This window comes from Coptis chinensis, chromosome 5 (genome assembly GCF_015680905.1).
Source record: "Coptis chinensis isolate HL-2020 chromosome 5, ASM1568090v1, whole genome shotgun sequence".
Lineage (NCBI taxonomy): Eukaryota > Viridiplantae > Streptophyta > Magnoliopsida > Ranunculales > Ranunculaceae > Coptis > Coptis chinensis.
In genome coordinates this window covers 15,041,059-15,057,390 of record NC_141460.1, presented here as the reverse complement: position 1 = coordinate 15,057,390, position 16,332 = coordinate 15,041,059, and positions in this window count along the sequence as shown.

The following is a 16,332-nucleotide window of genomic DNA, read 5'->3' as shown; positions in this document are numbered from 1 at the left end:
CGGTTCTGGAACAAGTGGAGAGAATCTGTGCTCAGTTCTTATGGTCTACTAATGGTTCACAGAAAGCTTTTCACCATGTGAGTTGGTGTACTATGAGTAAACCAAAAAAGGAAGGAGGTCTTGGGTTCTCAAGGCTGCATAGATGGAATCGAGGAGCCTAGTGTGGCTTGGTCTACAAGGTGGTTGTCAAGGAAGACACTGTATGGGTAGATTGGACTTGGTGGCAACACATAAAACAACAATTCTTCTGGACTATGAATACCCTGAAGGATTGCTCTTGGACTTGGCGAAACATTCTAAATGCAAGAAAGGATACTATGAAGCTTATCAAGTATGCAATTGCTGATGGGGACAACACCTTTCTTTGGCACGATATTTGGTGTGGCACTTCACCTCTCTTATTTAATGTTGAAGTTGTGTCAGCATGGCAACTCCCTCTAAATGCCAAGGTTAGCTGCTTGTTAGATAATGGGCAATGGAACAACCTAATGCTACAGATGCCAAATTCAACTTTGAAGAAAGAAATACTCTCCACCTGTGTCCAAAGGCATCTCCCTCAGGACATAATTATGTGGACTCCCCACCAGAGTGGAAACTACACCTCTTGTAGTGCCTATACTGCTCTTAGTCCAGAAAGGGATGAAGTGCGATGGTCTAGTTTTGTGTGGGGAAAGTGGGTATTACCTAGGCATTCCTTCACATGCTGGCAACTGTTTTCCAACAGCATACCTACCCAAGATCGTCTAGTGCATAAGAAAGTGTTAACTTATTCAGTGTGTTGTCTCTGTAACAATAGTAGAGAACACTCTAAGCATATGTTCTTCGAGTGTGCTTACTCCCAGCAGGTCATCTCCAAAATCAAACAACTTCTTGGCATCGTGACGGATTCGAGATCTGCTAATCGAGAATGGTCCTCTATTTTCTTGCTTTGTAAAGGACATGAAATTGGGGAAGTCTATAAAGTCTACATATGTGCTGCAGTAGATGCGATATGGAAAGAGAGAAATGGCCGGAGGTTTCAAGGTTCTTCCAAGACACCTTCTGACACCTTCAGTCCTCTTTAACAAACTGGTAAGGGACCTCAAAAATTATCTTGTTGTTCTGAAGCCTACTCTAAAAGACGCGCCTATGTCAAGAGACGTGAATGACAGACTTGGGCTTAACATGCAGTTCCAACCCAAAGGTCTTAACAGATGTTCTTGGGACCCTCCCTTAGAGAATCGAGTTAAACTTAATGTTGATGGTAGCTTGAGCAGTCGTGGTACAAGGCATGGTGGAACGATCAGAGATAGATTTGGTCGGGTTGTTGCAGCGTGCACAGGAAGTGGAGGAATGCTATCGGTGCTTTTCCAAGAACTTTTGGCAATTGAAGTCGGGTAAAAAGATGTCTAAATGAGGGACTGTTGAAAGTAGAAGTTGATTCAGACTCATTAAGAGCAGTTAACGTGATTAATAAGAAGGAAAAGCCTCCTTGGTACTGCCTGGACATAGTCATGGCTATCCAACTTTTGTGCCCTCTTTTTGAGTTCATTTCCTTTCGACATGCAGTCAGAGAAACTAACCGGGCAGGAGACTTTTTAGCTTCTATTAGTCAGGGGCAAATTTTGCTTCCTTTATACCACCCCTTGATGAGACCCTCAACAACATTGTTGAAGAGGATGCACAAGGGAGAGTTTATGTAAGAATTTCTTAAGTAATACAACAGGTGAGGGCCTGCCAAACCCTAGCGCTTTTTTTTTTTTTTTTTTTTAAAATGTAGAAGTAAAACATGCATCTAGTTAGATAGTGAACATTTACCAACTTAAATAAAAATTTAAATCACCACTAAACACTTTTGTTCTCCAACAAAAATGCATCTTAATTAATTCTACCAAATTCAATTTGATTTTTAAACAAAAAGAAATCAAATGAAAAATGATAGAAAGAAACTTATCTAAGTCATCGATTACCATAGCAGATTAGAAATGTCTTAAAATTATTAGGGGACAATTTAAATATAACCTCGATTGCCTGCAAAAAAGAGAAAAATAATAATAACGCAAACCAAATTCTTTTGTTCTTGGGAATTGAGTCGCAGACTAGGTCGCTCTCTAAGAGCAAGTCCAATGGGGGCTATATGGGCTGCTAAAGGCAAATATAGCACCCCAACCACAAAAACATCATTCCAATGGGGTTGCTAAAAGGGTCTTAAATTTGGAAGGAGCTAAAGTTAAGACCTTCACTAGCTTCTGCCATAATAAGTTCCGGGATACGGACGGCATAATTTCTGCCGTCTGTTGGTTATTTATGTTCGGACGGCAGATATTATGTCGTCTGTCTCCCGTTTTAATTAAATAGACGGACGGCAGACACTCTGCCGTCTGTACCCGGCAGACCTGAGAAACCAAGAAATTTATTATCCACTAAAATTTATGTACAGATAACTATTAAATTTCATCGTTTTCTTGCTCACCATTAAGTTTCCTCGTTTTCTTGCTAATCACCATTAAGTTTCCTCGTTTTCATACTAATCACCATTAAATTCCCTCGTTTTCTTGCTAATCACTATTAAGTTTCCTCGTTTTCTTGCTAATCACTATTAAATTTCCTCAATTTCTTGCTAATCACCATTAAGTTTCATCGTTTGTATAACTTTTTTTCTTATATAAAACCATCCTCAAACTATATGAGATTAACTAAAAAAAACAATATCTCCTCTCACATATTTCTTCCTTTCTTTAGTTGCTTTCATGGCTATCTCCGAATGGTCTCACTGGTCGGATTGCCCTACCAGTGAGTATTCAGACGAAGAAACAGACGAAGAAGAAGAAGAAGAAGAAGAAGAAGAAGAAGAAGAAGAAGAAGAAAAAGAAGAAGAAGATGATGATGAATGGCTTCGAGACTCGTACTGTTATGAAAAGGGTAATGACGAAGTAGATGAAGATGAAGATGATGATGAAAATGAAGATGATGAAGATGAAGATGAAGATTAATGCTCTGTTTTAATGTTCTATTTTATTTTCCTAATGTTAATGTTCTGTTTACCTTTAAAAAATTTGAATAATGTTCCTAATTTTATTTTGCTAATGTTAATGTTAATGTTCTGTTTTCCTAATGTTAACAGCTTCATCAGATGATGTTTAGTGCTCATAGCTTGGATGGCCTAATGAAGTTCACATAAACGCAAATATAACAATCAAACGAAAAAAGAAAAACTTCTGGCAAAATTTTTTTTTTAAATCAAATGAGATTTACTCAGGATTTCTTTGACTACAAGGAAGTTTTATTCTGCAGAAAAAAGTGAAGGATTGAGGAATTGGAGTGAATCGTCTGGAGTGTTTAGACGACAGAGTTTACGTCGTTTGTTGCAATTTATTGCAGCTAAAAACTCCCCATCTCTCACGAACTTAACATTTGCTAAAAAGTGTGATTGGAATGGTTTTTTAGCTAAAAGGCCCATGTTGCACCTTTTAGCAGCCCCTCAATTGGACTGGCTCTAAGATATTTTGCGGCTCTGCCATCTCTTGTGCAAGCAATAACAGTCATGTCATCCCCAAGATAAAACAACCTAGAATTCCTCTGTCTCGATCTTTCTTGCACGAAGACAAAATCGGTAAACTACTATACTTCGATCTTTTGCTCAAAACAATATTTTAAAGAGGAAAAAAATATAAATACAAAACTCCATCGTTGTATTCCACATTTTTTTCTCATGTAAACCTTTTATATTCCCAATAACACAACAATTATTTTACATTATGGTAGATTTAATTCCTTAAAATCTTCCCAACAGCCATAAAATGGCTAATAAATTATTTATTAGGCATTATGTCACACCCCGAATTTCGATAATTCAGATAATATAAATAATATCCGAGATGTGACAACAACCTCAACACCCAATCTATCGCATAACTGTAATGTAAAATAACATATGCAGAAAAATCTAAATAATAAAATACTCAAAGCAATTAACTCATCCTTATGAAAACTTGCGATCAAAATTAAGTTACAAACTTCCTCACTTAACAATTCGGGAAAAAATAAATTAAAACATCTGTCCCCAACAAATTCCACTACATCTTAGAGGAAAAATGAAACGACATCTTATTAAAAATAAATGCTAACATAAATAACGAGCAACACGCCACCTTCTCGAACATCAGCTAACCATGTCCAGGCTGATTGGCTATATAGGAACACACCCAATTAGCAAACATGCAAATCGGGTCAGTATTTTAAACAATGCTGGTATGAGTAGCCTTAGAAAAACCATTTAGATATACATAATACTTCAATCTTTATATGGCAGGTAGTTCCTCCACCAAGGTGCCTTAGCTTAAGGTAGTTAGTTCCTTCATAGAGGCACCTTAGCTTCTAACTAAGAGTAAATAAAACTTATGGTATCATAGTACTTACCTTTATGCATGCTCTATCACAGAGTGGGTCCTTTCTGCAAAAATAATTAGTTTAATCCACTCTCCTGCAAAACAATTTGTAATAATAATATCATAAATGAAACTTAACTTGTAAGTCTTAAAACAATAATCACACAGGAGGAAAGTATCATATCAATAACGTTTATCAAGTGTCCCTAACAACACGTCATCTCTATGTCTTACCTAGTTTCCATGGCTACTACAATCGCTTCCCAACGCCGAACATGTACATCCACATGCCTCCCCTCACGCAATGAACCACTCCATGTGTAGTTACCTTAAGCGAGATATCACATACCAGGTAACCCTCACATGAATGTCATTATGTAGGTACTACCACTATTCGGCATAAAATATCGCGCGTCTCGTTCTAAATTTTGCGAATGAGATAATCAAGCTATTATTCGGCTACGATTGCCCTACACATGGGTCAATCGACATCTTATACGCCCTATACAAGGGCCAAATCATATTACGTACGCCCTACACAGGGGCTAATCACATGAGTTGTGGTAGCTAGGTTATAGGATTTTCATTATGTAATGTATTCAATTTATGTCTATGTCTCTTAAATTTTCAATCTTGTCATGTGTCAATAATTTCACAGTATCAACGTCAAATCTCTCTTAGATAATGACAAACCATATTATACAAGCTTCTATAACATTCTACCATAGGATTAGTTCATAGAAATTAATATAACAATATAACACAATAAACAGTCAACAGTCAACGGTCAAAGGGCCAAACCCAATAGTCACAAGTTCGGTATTCATCCAACAGGTCCTAACGCAAACCCGGAGGTAAAACACTTGAACCCATGGTCCTAATCCAACTAACCAAAACAAAGCCCAAAACCAAGGCCCAAGCCTTTATAACCTGGCCCAAAAATCTAAACAGACTTTAAGACTCAAATTGACCCACTTCAAAACATATGGACCAAGCATAAAATAAAAATAGAAACCAGCCCAAAGAAACAACTAATTGGTTTCAACCCAAGCCCAACCAAAATAGAAACCGAAACAATAAACTTGGGAGCACTGGATACCGATTCCAGTCACCCTCACCAGCACACCAGCGCGAATTCCAGCCACTACCACTCCTCTCTTCTGCCACCCTCATCCCAGTGGTTTGACTCCTTGGGAAAAACCCTATAACTTTAATTAACACAAAAATCGATTTTCTCACATCACTCACTCTTCCCCCAAACTAGATCGCGCCGCCATTAATGCCTCATTCAAGCTTCAACTGTTCCACTCTCCAGCACTCAATCACCCACTACAACCAACCATTCATCAACCAAAACAACCTACAGTATAAATTACATTGATAGTTGTACGCACAGAAATGTGTACCTAGGTTTATGCAATTGATTTTAGAGTCGCTACTAACTTTATTAAGGAAAAGTTGAGTAAAACCTATGTGAAGGACTAGCCCTCGAAACTAGATGATTATTGGGTTCGGGAGCCAAGGTACGATGTGGGAAGGTGTTAGGCACTCACGCTCGCCTGGTAAAACCAGCCTTACTTCTATTGAGGTGTAATGTATTAAGATAGGCAAATGAAGAAAGCTTGAAATATTAATCTACCAAGTTGGATGATCTTCACTAAATTATCAAAAAACTAATAACTATATGCTATAATAAAACTAAAAAAAAAAAAATTCTAATATGCAATACTAATTAAAATAAAAGAGAAAAGAAAGATGTCACCTTGTTTGGAATGTTGCCTCATACTTGATTGTAGATTGATTGATGATCTTGATTGATTGTTGATGAATGATGATGATAAACTTGATTTGGAATTGACAACTGTGAATTTTGGATTGAAACAGGTGATTTGAGAAAAAAACAACTTTTGGTGAAAAGAAGCTTCTACTCAAGATCGAAAGAGGGGAAAATAAGACTAAAGACGAAGAACTTTATTAGAAAAACCTAGAAGTCAAAATTTTACCTTCAACTCCAGATTAAACTAAAGAAATTCTACTCTAGAATGATGAACTAGAAAAGAAAAAAAAGAAGAACACTCAAGAAAAGAAAACTACTAGGCTATTAGCTCTGAATAGCTAGGTCCAGATTATTAACTCCGAATTCCTAGCTCCAGATTCTTAGCTCCAGATGTTTTTTTGTGGGTGAATGAGACCCATATTTATAGCTTTTGGGCATTGATTCAAATATGGTAATGAGTTTGATCCAAAGGCTGAGTGTTGATGAAGAAAAATCCAATGGCTTGATCTCTTTCTGGTTGCACCTCCTAAATTTGGCCCTTCATTCAAGATGTGGGATAAGGGGTGCGATCTTGGCCCTTGGTTTTTGGATATTTCAGATGGATTAGGGAAAAAAATCAAGCCCTACACGTCCCAATGAGCCCATAATCTAGGGTTTCCAAACATAGCTCCAAAATAGCATATTCTCTAGAATATTCTTGATTTTAGGGATCAAATCAAATCAAACAATTAAGGAAGGTTCTCTAGGTTTTTTGTAGGCTTGAAAATGGGCTAGAAACCCTAATGAAAAGGTCCAAATCGAGTTGGATCCACAGCCCACGAGCACGGGTCCAAAATCCACAAAAAGGACCATTTTGACCATATTTTCAATGCTGCAAATTCCCTTTGACCGGGTCAAAATTAGGCAAACTCTTCTTCACAAAAATTGTTAATTAATCCATTAGGAAGGTCCATGAACTCTTAAAAATGCCCTTGGGTCGAAATCTTACTCCAATAATATATTGCCTTTGAGCAGTAGCGCCTGCAACGGGTAGAAGCGGGATATGGCAAGATTGGGGTTTCTGAAATCCAGAAGGAACCTAGGCAAGCTTGTACTCATTTCGAAGGATTTTTCAAGGGAAATTCAAATATGAAATAATCTCATCCAAAGAAAGAGTGGAAAAAACGAGATTTGGGCTCCAAAGGGTTACAGGGGCATTTTGGTAATTTTTAGCTCAAAACTCAGAAAGCAACAAAACTTCAGCCATAGCTAGAACATGATGAGGAGAGTCTAAAGATGCTAAAAGAAGATGAAAAGAAAGACGTTTGATGTAGAAATGAAGACTCTAGAAAGCAAATCACTTTATATAATCAAAATCATGAATGAATTATGCCTGGGGTACAAAAATGGGGTGTCTACAACAGCCCTTCCTCCAAACTGGACCGCCATTAACACCCCCTCTTCAAGCTTCAACAGCCCTCAAACACCCTCACTACCACCAATCATCAAACAACCAACACAACAACAATACAACAGTTCAAAATAATATACAGGACAATGTTTGGGCTCGCGCCGCCATTAACACACATTACAGAGTTTCATCAGTATTTTAGCGAAACAATATACTAACATACCAATAGTGAACCATTTTTAACTATACGACAGGACCGTAGAATAACTACAGAAAAAGAATAATAAGCAGAAAAAATACTGAGCGGAAACCTTTCACAGAAAAGCTTTTTCTTCGTACACGTGAAATAGAAAAAAAATAAAATAAAATAACTACTCACCTCTCGTATCGCGAAATAGAGTATATAGAATAAATTACGCGAGAAACCCAATCTCAAGCTAGCTTGCACAATCCGCCCTGTCTCTCTCCGTTCTTCTTTGTGTGTGTAGTTTTTGTTTTAAGAAAAACCTTATTTTTTTTTTCGGAGACCATTCTAAAAAATTTACTTACCATATATTTGGCTTAACTTTTTAGAAACTTTCTATTTTACTAAATATCCCTATACATAATTATGGAATATCATTCTCTATTAAAAGTAGTATATCTATTAAGTACCTTATATTAATATATTGTTTCATCTTTATTTGAAAACTTTCCGAATATTAAAAATAATCTCTACACAACATTCAAAATTCAAAATACTAGTTTCCTATAGTAAATTTTTTTGAAATTACTATCTAGTCTTCCTCCTTTCTCTTTCTATCAAAAGTCAAACCCCCACATTTACTAGCACGTTGACCAGGAAATAAATATCAAATACATAAATACTAAATATTGTTACGAAATAATGTAAAAATAAAGTGGGGTCTTACACATTAACATCTCCAACAGCCATATAACGGTCATAAAATAGCTTGTTTTACTAGTAAACAAAAATGGTTTCTATTCTCAAGAATTAAATGTTCAAAAAAAGCTTGTTTTACTAGTAAACAAAAATGGTTTCTATTCTCAAGAATTAAATGTTCAAAAATTATTTTCCAAGAAATAAATATTTTTAGTTATAGTTAAAAACACCAACAGAAAATCAAGTTATTCATTTGGCAGGACCTAAAGAAAGTTATTCTAACCACTAATATTCTCATGAGATGCAAGTTTTAAGTGCAGGATACTTGTACCTTTTGTGATGCCAGGGAATCACAACTACATCTTTTTGTATACTGGCTATATGAGAAGTACAAGAATTTGTTTTCTCATATTTTGAAATCTTGTTTTGTTGACATATATGAGCCTCTAATATATTAATAGAATTAACCATTCAAATAAGTTTGAGCTTATAGATAAATTGGCAATTTAACATGGTATCATAGCCATATGTGTCTGGGAGATCTCAGGTTCAAGTCCTGCTAGGTGAAAATGATATACTATTCAATATTCACCTCCTTTGTTGTCGGTGTATGACAAATTTGGAAATGCCGAAATGAGAACATATTTGATGGAAAGACACCTAATATTTTGCATTGTGTGTTCCAAATAAGAAAATTTGTTAAAGACGTTTTAAATGCATTCTCCAGGCCACTGTGGTCCTAGCTGAGAGGAAGCAGTCGACAATTCAGGTACAATGGTCCTTCCCACCTCTTAGCTGGTACAAACTTAACACTGATGGTTCTAGTATTGACAACCTGGGGCCTGTAGGTGCGGGATGTGTTATTAGAAAGTGATTCGGGATGATTTATCATGGGTCTTGCTAATCCCATTTGTGTTTGTACTTTCTCTATTCGCTGACTGTTATGGGTTTACTTGTTGTGGTGCCATTTAGCATCAATCAGATTGTTATTGAAATGGACTCTAGTGCTCTCCTTCATCTGCTGATCTCTTAAAGTGAGAAATGCCCAATGGAAATTTCAGTAATCCTTAAGGATATTAAAAAGTTGTTACAAAAGATACCATCATATCCCATTTTTTAGAATTATAGAGAAGCAAACAAGGTTGCGGACTCGCTTGCTGGTCATGCACCAACAACTGCATCAGATGCACAATGGTGGTTGAATCCAACTCCATCTCAACCTCAAGAGCTCTAACCACTTTTGTCCCATCAACTTGCTCATTTTGGTGGCTTAGACAACCATCTTTTATTTCTGAATCTTTGAACTCTTATTTCAGAGGTGTAAGGGGCCATTTGTTTTGATGTGGACCAGTGATTTTGTACTTTTTTTTTGTTTGTTTTTTTGCCTCTTATAAGAGGCATTCTATTAGAAAATAAAAGACATGATTTCTATAAGTACCAAAATTGGATCTACTACAATAAGTCTTGTAAGCTAAAAAAAAAAGACAAAAACGCCCCTAGCCCTCATTCTCTCTTCTTCCTTCTAAACTCTGTGGCTTTCACTGCCACGACCATTGGCTCCATTGCTCCTGCTGATCTACCATGAGTGTACCTTCAATTCTCGGCAACACATCACCAGTTGCCTCCATTACCCCTGCCCTCATTCTCTTTTCTTCTCCACCCTCACAATCCACCTTGTTGTTGCTTGTTGTTGCTTGCTCTTGCCGCTACTGCAAGGTACTTGAACTTAATGCAATGAACTATTTCAAATTTAGTAATGCAATAAATCCATTTCTCAACTTACCACTCACACTCTTTTGTTACTGTTCTTGCAAGATTTAGGCGCCAAATGTTTAAAACTAGCATGTATGTTTGTTACCATGCCATCGGAAACAAGATATATCACAAATGATATCAAGTGGCTAACAATTTAGAATTTTAAGAAATAGATGGAATTACTTGATCGATATTTGTATATAAGTGATCGATCATTGAGTTGCGCAGAGTATGCATTTAATTGATTGATAGCATTGAAATACATATATCGCGATAAATGTTGAGATTTCAGCAAACGATATGGATATGTCGAGGATATGAATTCGATGTTGTCTAGAATAAACACTGCAAATATATCCTCAATATATCGTCAAATATCATGATATCATCGGGATAAGTCGATATTTTTTAAATTTCGTGATATCTCTCCATCCTTTGTAAATTGATATTTTGAAAATATCCCTTATTTTGTAGATCTGGAGCTATTGATTTGGGTGTTGGAGATTTTGTGCTTTTAGGTTATGAATTGGTGTTTTATGAGGGGATTGAAGTAAATTGATTTGAGTGTTGGAGATTTTGAGTTTTTAGGTTATGAATTGGTGTTTTATGAGATGGGATTGAAGAAAATCGATTTGGGTGTTGGAGATTTTTAGTTTTTAGGTGGTGAAATGTTGTGTTGATTGCAAAAACTACTTAAACTTCATTTATTTGATCTGATTTTCATTTCTTGATTTGTAAATTCTTTGTAATGCTTGTGGGATCAAACATAGAAATAGAAGAAGAGGACAAATCAATAATAGAGATGGATTAGAAGGGAAACAAAAGAAAGAGATAAGTGATAATAGTAGTAGGGGGGGGGATCTAATTGAGTCATAATTTACTTTTTCTTTCCTTTGTTGAATACTAGTTGCATATTCTATGACATATCATAAAATATTTACCAAACTATCGACGATTTTTGGGTATTTATCAATGTATCGACGTTATCTTTACACTATATGACAGCCGGGTTATCAGGAACTACACTTTTCAACCAAATAGGCTATTTCTAATCTCCCATGTTTTAAAATTTAGAAACTTCCTTCAATTATTTTAATCAACTCCCTCCATTTTAAGTAATTTACAAAAAAAACTCCCTCACCTCACTGAAATTAGAATTAGCTTTCATATTATTTAAAATAATTTAGAAAACCTCCTTCATGTCACTGAAATTATAATCAACCCCTCCTAATGTTTTTATATAGTTTTTTAAAGATGTTAGAGCGACAGATTTAAAGATTTGAAAAAAACCGATGCGTAGCACGGTTTGCATACTTGTTAACAAATATTCTTATGTAAAATATCCCCACACAAGGGGATATATCGATGAAATATATTGAAATTTTAGAGGTCTATATATCATCATAACCTGATATTTTGTACTATGAAGTATAGTACAAAATATCGAGTTTTATGAAAATGATGATTTGATAATATCCAGGATATGGGCTTTTCGGAATATTTGTTACCTATCAATTCAGAATTATAAGTCCTTTAGAAAGTTTTTTTTTTTTTTTTTTTTTTTTTTTTTTTTTTTTTAACCTTTACTCCATAAGATTCACTAGCATTTCACCCGGCCCATAGCCGGGATTGTTTCATCCATGAGAGGATTGGCTTGCTAAATGAATTATATTAGAGTTATGGTCCATGTTATGGTCCTTTATGAATTTGGGCTATAGACTATAAATGTCATAAACATTGGTGACTCTTAAGGACCATGGACGAATTGGTTTACTAACTATAAAGGATGAGTAATGTTAACTTCTATATATTAGTTCACCAAGAAGTTCCAAGCAAAGACTTCTTAAATGCTTCGATCAAGCATGTCTTGATACCTCTTAAAAGAATCCAGAATCTTGATTTTAATTGGTCTTTGAAACTACAATGTTCGCATGCAAAAGAAAATCAAACTCAATTGTTTGGATCCCAAATATGAACTCACAAACACATGGAATGTGACTTCAAGGCCTACAAGTTGTTGAACTTATGATTAGATCCTAAATGAACATGGTCATAGATTCGTAGTAAAAGAAAGGTTCTCACACTGTGCATTTGACATAGCGATAATCACAATGTAGTACAAATGAGGGTATGAAGGACATGTTACAAAACTTAATCAATAAAATTGAGGCTTATAAATTTCAGTACTGTAATAGAACGTATAACTCTACTAATATACAGTCCTTATAAAACATATCTTCTGAAACATATGAACCTCTAAGGAATTGAGCACATAAGAGTAAAACAACACAACAATAGGAGAATAATACATATAGTTAGAATTCACGAATATTGAAGGAAAAATAATAATAGCATGATATTCAAAGACCATAATGTCAAAATACTAAATATTGTTTATTTCATACCTACAAATGGAGTATGTTACTTGAAATCTAACTATCCAAATCTCGATAATGCCACCATAGCTTTTGAAACTATGTTTGTACATTATGATATAAAGCTAAACTCTGTATTTAGGGGGGAGACCCTAATTTCCCATCTAGGGGGGCATCCTAATTGGCTCATCTAGTGGAGAGGTAATATTGGTTAACCCTAAGAAATTTACTCATAATTTTGAGTTAACTTCTGGAAAACTGTTGTTCTCTTGGATTGTTGTTGCTCAAATATATGAAGAAAGATGATATAAATCACTTTGGTTTTCAAGGATAATTCTCTTACCTGCATATACATACATAGTAGAAGGTTAGTTTTTTTTATTCATTTTTCTTGTGAATAAATAAGGTAATTAGAAAATATTCAAATTCCACGAATTCAACTATTAATATGAATACCACAAAGTATAAGTGCAACACACTACTTGGGCTCGTCTCATTTCAAGCTCTCCTCAAACTTGGTCATAGTACATGAGTCTAGCCTGAACAGATTTTAATGGCTGAGCTCCTTTAGAGATTTCGGCTTCATGAAATTTCAAATTACATACAAAATGGATAGAAACCAAAGCAATTTCTAAATCTATTGAAAACCATGAGCTCTACTTTAGGCACATAACTTGGATGTACAACCTATGGGGTCAACTTCAGTCAGATTAAGACCATGTTGAACTGATTTTTTTCCTGCCCAGTCGTCCTCAACTTGAGTTCATCATACACTCGCACTCATGTTTCAATTCGCCCATTTTGTTTCCGCAGATTCATTAGTTACTACTATAGCTATCAAGATAGACAACTACACGTTTTACACATTGTATGGAATTTTTCATTGCAATGATTTTTTCATCTCAAAGTCATTAAGCCTTACTTATCTTACACATTGTTAGTTTAATGCCCACCTTATCATAGATACTAATTCACTTCTCTGCAATGAAGCAAACTTAATACAAAAAGGAAATCAAACATTAATTCGGGAGATCAGATCAATGAAATGCTCTCACAATTCCCTCTTCTTTTGGTTCTTTGTCATCCCTTATAGGCTGGTCTCCATTTTGTCAGTGATGTAAATTGGTTTTTCCTTGGATTTCTGAAGGTCTTCCTTGAGAAACCGACAATTAGTAACAATGTGCCCCACACTCTTGCAGTGATTACAGAACTTCGACAATTTACCTAGCTCTATATCTTGCCAGAATGCATAGTCATGGCCTTCAGCCTCCACCCAAATCTTATTTGGGCCACTAACTTAGGTAAGTTGATGTCGCACAACACACTTGCATATATAGTACCCCATATCTCTTGAGGCAGTGGTTGCATCAAGAAGAATAGGCCTAGCAATTTCTCTACCCATTGCCATGAGTGTGCGGACCTCCAAAAACTTCAAACTCAATCCTGGGAATCTAACCCAACCAAGGGCATTAGATTGGGAGGCGACCTTTTCAGTATAGGACAATGAAAATATTGATAAGATAGACGCAAGTTGCAGTGAATCCTTGAAGTTGAAGTTTTCTCTAGCAAGACTGTGTGCCCAAGTGCGGTCATGTCTTGTGCAGTGCTTGGTGCGACTCTTGAGTCCTATGGACCCTCTCCCTTTAAGTTCAGAATAGTATCAATGTGTTAGGATTGCAATTGTAGAACTGGCTAAAAGAAAATAGTCTATCTAGCTAGCGCTTATGGTAATAGAAATGATAACCACATGAGTATGAGAATCTTAAGATTACATAGACATAGCAAAAAATTGCTTAAAAGAAGAATATTAAATAGAAGAAAGTAGCTAAATTCAACTAAATTGGTTGCAACCATTAATTCTTCCTAGTGTGGAGTGTGGACGATGTAGTCAGCTGAACAAACATGGAATGATATTCAAATCACTACTCAGTCTGAAGATCAAAATGACACAACAAAGAGAGCTAAAATGTTCAACATACTTGACTGCAACCTTTTGATTATTCACGATCTAAAATCTATAATAAATCGAGTGAGATAGACTCCAAAACATTTCCTTCCTCTGGAGATCCAAGTCCACACAGCATGCCATTAAGCTCGTAATACGTACAATGCTCTGGTTCCTACTATACATTGGGGAAAAAAATATGAAAAACAATGTAGAAATTAATAACGAAAAAGCCCGAATTCAACAACTACTTAATTGCAATGAAATAGGAATTTTAGAGTTCGACAAAATCTTAATCCATGTCTTTATTCTCAAGAAGAAAAGTTGGCAGAGTGAAACAAACTCACGTTCTACATTCCTATTTCTCTCTCTCTCTCTCTCTTCATCAATGAACCACACCAAATGTGTAAGAGATCATAGCAAAGCCTCAAGAGAATTTTTTTGCTGTTTATGAACATGTAATAATACCATAACCATCCACGTCAAGAGTCATATGAGAAGATTTAATGAAGCTGATAATGTAGATTTAACAAACCTGCATATCATTATTCGGAAACCTAAGAACCATCCACAATTTACATGTATATTCTGTTGGTTTCCCTCTTGTGTCAAGCTCTCGATCACCAACATGATATTGTGTGCACTATGTTATATGTATATTACATTCGGTGCAAAGCATTCCTTGGCAATATGGACTAACTAACATATGTACCCCACCATCATTAATAGTCCTTAGCAATTTAAGATATGTAAACATTAGTAAAATCCCTGACACCTACAATGAAACGATCAAATTGAGCACCACTCCACCTGTCATATACTTATTGTTTATCTTAGTCCTAACTCTAAGGATAAAGAACTAAAGATGAAAAAAGATTGATAAAAAAAAGGAAAGAAGGCATACCATCTTCTGCATAACCAAGAGAAACTTGCTGATTATCACTTTTGAAGAAGGTCTGATCATGACCTATCGCTTCCCACACTTCTCAGCATTATACATGCTCTTAAGAGCATCGTTGAAAATAGTGACCATCGTTCCTTGACCTTGATGCTATAATAAAAGTATGGTATAAGGAACAACATTTGCTTCAATTCCTAATATTTATCCCGTCATAATGTGGCCTAAATTTGTCAAATTTTTCAAGCACCTATATGATCAGTTCTACCTCCACAACTTTAGTTCTTACTCATTCATATCGCTGTCAACACCTTCTCAACTACTCGATACAATGATAAGTTCAGTATCTCAAATCTCATACTGCCGTTTTCAGCAAAAGCTCATAGATTTTTTTCTTTTTCTCTTAAAACGTCCTCATGTACTCACTTGGTAAAACTGACTTTCTATTTTTCATTTATGCTCATATTTGCAGATTTGTCTAAAATGCAAAAAAAAAAAAAAAGTGGAAGCTTGATATGGAATAATGACATGCACAACCTCACAAAACGCAAAATGAAGGCAATACCTGCATCACATAAACCTGCACAAATTTGTATTGCCATTCCACCTTCTGGGCAACCAAATCATACTTGAATTCTTGCATACATGGAATTATCAAAAGAAAAAAGAAAGGATAAAAACTGTTACCCACCCGAAAACCTGAACTTGTTAACTTTGAAATCACTTTCCAACCACAAATATTGTTGCCAACATCCCTATCTGAGTATATATAATCAAATTCAAAGAAATAAAAGTAATTGCTCTCTTTCATAGGAGATCTAAAGAAGTAAAATATTGTTGTCAGTACCCTGTTGTACGTCTTCTAATGTTCTATATGAAATCTAAAGAAGTAAAACTAATTGCCACAATGACTTCTTCGTGCACAACATGCATAATGACCTT